The 7,811-nt window shown below is 39.6% G+C and overlaps 1 pseudogene; it reads right to left on the reverse strand.

Moving 5' to 3' along the window:
• Positions 1 to 1,374: 1,374 nt before the first annotated feature.
• LOC118637710 lies at positions 1,375 to 7,322 on the reverse strand (annotated as a pseudogene).
• Positions 7,323 to 7,811: the final 489 nt, after the last annotated feature.

Genomic DNA, 7,811 nt, shown 5'->3' on the forward strand with positions numbered 1-7,811 from the left:
TGGCTCAGTGGTTAAAAGGTCAGCCTGAGGACTGAAGGGTCATGGGTTCAATTCCCAAACAAAAGCATGTACCTGGGTTGCAGGTTTTATCCCTGCCCCAATTGGGGTTGTGCAGGAGGCAACCAATCTCTCTCTCTCTCTCTCCCTCTCTTCCTCCCTTTTGAAAAATGTCCTTGGGTGAGGATTAACAACAGCAACAAAACAAAACAAGAGAACCCAAAAAGGCAGCTTCTTTTTTTTTTAATTTATTTTTTTAATCCTCACCCGAGGATATTTTTACATTTATTTTTAGACAGAGTGGGAGGGAGAGAAAGAGAGAAACTTCACCGTGAGAGAGACACATCGATTGGTTGCCACCCGCACAACCCAATCGGGGCCGGGGACGAATCGCAACGGAGGTATGTGCCCTTGGCTGAAATCAAACCCAGGACTCTGGTCCATGGGCTGATGCTCTAACCACTAAGCCAAACCAGCCAGGGCCAGTTTCTTCTTGTTAGAATGGAAGCTCCACCTTGACCATCTTAATTATCATAGCTATATTCCCAGCCTCGAGCATAATAGCATGCACATAGTAGGAACTCAATAAATTGTTTGACAAGGAAATAAACAATTAAGGAACTAATGCAAGAGAAAACAGAACCAAGAATGTAGTTATGGAAGGAGCCTTGAATTAGCCTCAGTGACCGGAGGGAACTAATTCCCAGAAAAATGGGCAAAGGGAGATAAATGTATAGACGAGGGCTGGAAAATCAAGTAGTTTACACCCTATAGCCTTGATTATTCTTTAGTTATAAAGCAAGGCTGTCTGCTGAGGATGGGGAAAGGAGAGTGGAGGGGGAGACCTGAGTTGTCCACTGACGTGAGCACCTTCTGTGCTGAGTCAGGTATTTCAGGAGACACTTTTCTTCATTCTCTTTGTCCCCTTCTTCAGGCTTGATGAAGCTGACAGCAAAGTCTTGGGGATGGTGGTGCCAGACGATGGAAGGACCTGGCCGTCACACTGGAATATATGCCTTCTTCTGTGTTTCCCTTGAGCCAGGGAGGATGCGAATTCTGACTCTTTGCTTTCATGTCATTAAGACTCATACGCCTCTATGCTTGTCAACCTGATACACAGGTTACCCAGTGTACTGAGAGGATTCGCTATGAAAACACTGGCAATCACAGCTTTAAGACAGTGCTTTGGAAGAAACTAATGAGAAAGCGACTGGAAGGTGAGACTTCATCTTTGTTTTCAAATAAGTGTCTTCATTTTTCTTCCTGTAGAAAATGTTTAAATCAGCTTACTATAAATATATCTGAACCATTCATTTTTGCAGCTTTCGGGTCCAGCACTTCCTTTATTCCAAGTCTCTGAGAAGAGGTCAGTAGAGATCATCCAATCTTAAATCGCGACATCACCCATGCATATCGTTGGCATAATTCCTCTTCAGTAAGAGTACAACATGCCTGGATATGCCACTGATGATCTTCAATAGTTAGTTTCAAACACTGGGAGATTTCTGCTACGGTCACGCGTTCTTTAACACCACATCTATTAGCAAAAATCAGCAATCCAGCTTGTCTTAGGTTTTCTTGGGCTAACACTTCACAGACTTCTTCATTAGTTGCAGAAATCCTTCCTCTGTACTGTTCACAGCAACTATTACAGGCTCTGTGTCAGTATAGTAAGGGTTCCAGGAAGAATGAAGAGATTCTTGGCCACCAATGTCCCACATCAGTTTAATATATCCCACATGTGTTTAATATAAAACATATATTAAGGGAATCACTACCTCTTCTACATTATTTCCTATTACAGGGGATGTATGTACAACTTCATTCAAAGAAATTTGGAAACGGATAGTAGTGTTCCCTGCATTATCCAGCCCAACAATGACAAAGGTGTGGTCCCGGTGACTGAACAGTCTGCATATCCTGGTGAAGAGAATTCTCGGGCCTCCTCCAGCCTCGCAGGCTGCCTGACCTCCCCGAGCTGCGGCTGGCGCGGAGGAGAGACACGCTGGAGCCTCCGCCTCTGCTGTGGCTACGCCTGCGCTGGCCGCTGGCCACTTCCTAGGAACCAGAGGGAGGCCAAATCTCAGCCACCTTGGGGTGCACAGACCTCGTCCCTGCTGCCACTGGACTTGCCTGGCTCTCAGACGTGGCTGGCCATCGTCGTCCTCCGCCAGCTCCTCTTGGGCATCCGCGGTGGCACCGGCCACGGGAGCAGCAGCAGAGACCCACAATTGGTTTAGTCATTCTGTTGAAGGACACTTGGGTTGTTTATAATTCGGGGCTTGTATGAATAACCTGCTATGAACATTCTTGCACAAATCTTTTTGCTAATATGTTTTTATTTCTCTTGGGTTAATACCTAAGAGTCAAATTTCTGGGTTTCATAGGGTAGGTGTATGTTCAACTTTCTTTTTTTACTTCCAAACACTGCTGCAAAGTAGTTGCCCCATTTGACACTCCCACCACCCATGTATGTGAGTTCCGATTGCTTCACATCCTTGCTAACATTTGGTGTTGTCAGTCTTTCTGAATTTTAGCCATTTGGGTGAGTATGTAGTGTTATTTGATTGTCATTTTAATTTGCATTTTCCCAGTGACTAATGATATCCAACACATTTTCATGTGCATTTTAGCCATTTATATATTCTCTCTCATGAAATGTCTATTCAAGACTTTTGCTTATTCTATTTGTTGGCTTATCTTTTTATGATTAGTTTGTAAGAGTTCTTTATATATATCCGAAAGAATTTATTTGTCAGATATGTTTTGCATATTTTTTTCTTAGACTGTGGCTGGCCTTTTCATTTTAATGTCTTTTGATGAGCAGAAGTTTTGAATTTTGATAAACCTAATTTATTAACTTTTTTTTTTCTTTTTGATTTGTGCTTTTTGTGACCCCTCTAAGAAATATTTTCTACCTCAAGATCACACGAAGAGTTCTAACTTTTACATTTAGGTCTATGATTCATCTCAAATTAATTTTGTGTGTAATATGAGGTTAAGGGTGAAGGTTCATTTTTAAAATACATTTATCCAGTTGTTCTAGTAACATTTGGGGAAATTAGTCTTTTCCTCTTCTGAGTTGACTTGATAATTTGTGAAATTGGGTCTCTTTCCGGACTCTATATTCTGTTCCACTGATCAATTTATCTATGCTCATATCAATACCACACAGTCTTAATTACTGTAGTTTTAAAGTATTCATTTACTCAGATAATAGGAATTCTTCAAATTTGTTCTTCCAGATCATGTTGACTATTTAAGTCCTTTGCATTCTACACAAATTTTAGAATCAACATATCAATTTATACTTTAAAAAATCCTCTAGGATTTGATTGGAAATCAAATAGATTTAGAGCAGTCAAATCTATAGGTCAATTTCCAGAGAATGGGCACCTTACAATATTGATTCTTCAAACTCATGAACATGATATACTTCTCCATCTGTTTGTTTCCTTTAATTTTTCTCAACAATGTTTTATACTTCTCAATGTAGACACTTCACACTTTTATTAAATTTATTCCTAAGTGTTTGCTGTTTTTGATACCATTGTAATATTTTTATATTTTATTCTCCAATATTGTACTGCTAATGTATACAAATAGCAATTGATCTTTGTATACTGACTTCATATCCCATGATTTAAAGTGCTCTCATTAGCTCCAGTAGAGTATTTTTTTAGATTCCTTAGAATTTTCTACATGCACAATCATGGCATCTGAAAATAAAGACAATTTTGCTTCTTCTTTTTCAAACTTTATGCTGTTATTTTTTATTTATTTTTTTTTGCTTGCCATATTGTACTAGCTAGGGACTTCCATACAATATTAGTGAGAGTACTTTTTCTGATCTTAGGGAAAAAACATTCTTCCTATCTATCTATCTATCTATCTATCTATCTATCTATCTATCTATCTATTTTTTTATCCTTACCCGAGGACATTTTTCCATTTTTTGTTCAGGTAGAGTGGGAGGGAGAAAGAGGAACAAAGAGAGAGAGAGAGAAACATCGACATGAAAGGGACACATCGAGTGGCTGCCATCCACACGTCCAACCAGGGCCGGGGACAAACTGCAACCAAGGTACGTGCCCTTAGCAGGAACCGATTCCAGGTCTCTCTGGACGGCAGGCCGATGCTCTAACCGCTGAGCCAAACCGGCCAGGGCTCAATATTTTATTATTAAGTATGACATTAGCTGTAGATATTTTCACAGATGCCCATTATCAGATTGAAGAGGTTCTATTCTTTCTTCCCGGTGAACATTTTAATCATGAATGAATGCTGAATTTTTTCAAAAATTTTCTGCATTTATTGTGTTGGTTATATGGCTTTTCTTTTTTGTTTTGCAAATATGGTGAATTATACTGATTTATTTTTAAATACTAAACCATCCTCGTATTCTTTGGGATAAACTCTACTTGATCTTAATATATATTATTCCTTTTTAAATTATTTTTATTTTTGAATTATTTCTTTTCTACATTGCTGGATTCAGTATACACTATTTTGTTGAGGATTTTTTTCTTCTTCACATTTTATTAATTTATTTTTGTTACAGATGTTTCTTCTTTTTCTCCCATTGACCCCCTCCTCCTGACCCCCCCCCACCTCCCCACCTCCCTAACCCACCACTACCCCACCTCCCCACCACCTCAGCATTAGTGTCTATGTCCATTGGTTACACATACATGCATCTAAGTTCTTTGGTTTACCTTTTCCCTCCCCCCACCCCCACCCCTTTTTAGGTTTGTCAGTCTGGAGGACTTTTTTTTAAATATGTTTTTATTGATTTCAGAGAGAGGAGGGGAGAGGGAGAGAGAGAAAGAAACAACCATGATGAGGGAAACATCCATTGGCTGTTTCTTGCATGCCCCATACTGGGGATCGATCCTGCAACCCGAGCATGTGCCCTGACTGGGAATCAAACTGGGGACCTCCTGGTGCATAGGAGGACACTCAACCCCTGGGCCACACCAGCCTAGCTGTTAAAGACTTTTTAAATCTATGTTCTTGAAAGATAATGGTCTTTGGTTTTCTTTTCTTGTAGTCTTTTTTTCTGGTTTGGAATTTTGCTTGTGTAATGCCCACTTCATAAAATTGTTTGAAAGTATTTTCTCAGCCTCTGTTTTAAGAAAAAAATTACATATAAATAGTATTTTTCTTTCTTAAATTATTAAATTCACCAATAAACCATCCAGACATAAAGTTCTTTTTCTACAAAGGCTTGTGATTATAAAATTTTTCATTTTTGCTTAATAAAATTTTTCTTGCATCAATTTTTAAGTTATATTTTTCAATTATTTTCATCTAAATTGTCATATTTATTGGCATAAAATTGTTCACAATTTTTTCTTATTCTTTTAATATCTGTAAAATCTATAATGATGTTCTTTTCTTCATTCTTATTTTTGAATTTTTGATAAGCCTCACTAGGGGATTATGAGTTTTATTAATCTTTTTAAAGAACCAACAAATGTGTTTTTTAAAAATTTCTCTATTGTTTGTCTTTTTTCTGTTTAATAACCTCTAGCTCTTGATTAGTCCCTGACTTCCATTTTCTTTGTGTTTAATTTGTTCAGCTTTTTATATCTTTTTAAATTGAAAATATAGATAATTTATTCTTTTATTTTACTTTTATAAAGATTTTTTTAATTGATTTTAGAGAGAAAGAGAGAAACATCAATTTTTTTTAATCTTTATTGTTGAATGTATATACAGATGTTCCTCATTTTTCCCCCATCGACCCCCTCCTCCCCACTCCTGCCCCCCTCCTGCCTTTTCCCACACTGTTGTCTGTGTCCATTGGTTATGCATGTAAGTTCTTTGGTTTATTTCTTCACACTCCCCAACCCCCTTCCGTTTGAGGTTTGTCAGTCTAGCAACCAATTTGTACTTCTTAATCCCTTCACCTTTTTCACCCATTCCCCCAATGCCCCTCCCATCTGGCAACCAACAAAATGTTCTCTGTATCTATGAGAATGTTTCTGTCCTGATTGTTCATTTTGTTTGATGATGATGTGTCTTGGTGTGGGCCTCTTGGGGTTCATCTTGTTTGGGACTCTCTGTGCTTCCTGGACTTGTATGTCTGTTTACTTCAACAAGTTAGGGAAGTTTTCTGTCATTATTGTTTCAAATAGGTTTTGGATTTCTTGTTCTCTCTCTTCTCCTTCTGGCACCCCCAAGATGCGAATGTTGGCATGCTTGAAATTGTCTCAGAGGCTTCTTACACTATCCTCATTTTTTTTGGATTCTTTTTTCTTTTTGCTGTTCTGATTGGGTGTTTTTTGCTTGCTTACATTCCAACTTGATGGTTTGCTTCTTGGCTTTACCTACTCTACTATTGAATCTGTGTAAATTATTCATTTCAGTTAGTGCCTCCTTCATTTCAGACTGTGCATCCTTCATTTCTGACTGGTCCAATTTTATGCTCTTGAGGCCCTCACTAAGTTCACTGAGGTTCTCACTAAGTTCATTGAGCATCCTTATAAGCAGTATTTTGAACTCTGCATCTGTTAGGTTGCTTATCTCCATTTCTCTTAGTTCTTTTCCTGGGGTCTTGTTCTGTTCTTTCATTTGGGACCTGTTTCTTTGTTTCCTCATTTTGGCTGCCTCTCTGTGTTTGTTTTTATGCATTACTTAATGAGAGGTATGGGGCTAGCTGAGACCAGATTCTGGTTTTTTTTAAAGAATTTAGGAAAACCTGAAGCAGGATGCAAGACAGGCCAATCCTAAGGTTAAGCAACTGGCAAAAGCTTGGGTGGGCCTGAAAGTTGGGTGGGGCGGGGTCTCAGGGAGTCACCAGGGCGGGGCAACCAGTGTGAGCCAGGTTGCTGTAGTCCCAGATATGGTGGGTGTCTGCCGCCCCAGGGAAGGGCTCACCAAGGGAACAAAGGCCTCTGACAGCACGTTTGTCCCAGAGAAAGCCCCCTCTCCAGCCCTCGCTCCAGTGCCAAACAGCTCAGTTCTTCCCTGTATGTCTCTGGCGCCCCTCGAGCTGCCTCCCCTCCGAGCTTAGAGGGAGAGAGTCCGATAAGTCTGTGCGTGGGCCCTTTAAGAGGAGCTTCCTGGGGCTCCAGCCACCTCAGCCTCCCTGAGCCTCAGTTCCTGTTGGTTTTCCAGCCAGAAGTTATAGGGACTTCTCTTCCTGGCACTGAAACCCTGAGCGGGGCGCCTGATGTGGGACGGGAGCCCTCAGTCCTCAGGGAGGACCTTCCCAGCTGATGTATCCTCCTGATTTTTATCCGCCACTTGTGGGTGTGGGACCAGCTTGTTCACCTCCACTCCTCTTACTGGTCTTGATGTTGCTTCTTCTTTAATTCCATAGTTGTAGGACTTCCATTCAGCTTGATTTCAGGTGGTTCTGAATGATGATTGTTCTGTAGTTTAGTTGTAACTTTGATGTGGTTGTGGGAGGATGTGATATCGCATTTACCTACACCACCATCTTGACCGGAAGTCTGAAACATCAATTTTTGTTGTTCCACTTATTTATGCATTCATTGGTTGGTTCTTGTATGTGCCCTGACTGGGGATCAAAACTGCAACGTTGGCATATTGGGACAATTCTCTAACCAACTGAGCTACTTGGCCAGGGCTAGGTCATTTATTTTAAATGTTTCTTATTTCCTTAACAACAACAACAAAAAAAGTATTTAAAGCTTTACATTTCCCTTCAAACATTTCTTTAGGTATATACTAATATTCTGTTTCATTGAATTAAAACTATTTTTCAATTTCCCTTATGATTTCTGCTTTGAAACATGGGTTATTTATAAATGTGTTGTTTCAAATATTTGGGAATTTTTCTAGAT

This window comes from Molossus molossus, unplaced genomic scaffold (genome assembly GCF_014108415.1).
Source record: "Molossus molossus isolate mMolMol1 unplaced genomic scaffold, mMolMol1.p scaffold_m16_p_20, whole genome shotgun sequence".
Taxonomy (NCBI): domain Eukaryota; kingdom Metazoa; phylum Chordata; class Mammalia; order Chiroptera; family Molossidae; genus Molossus; species Molossus molossus.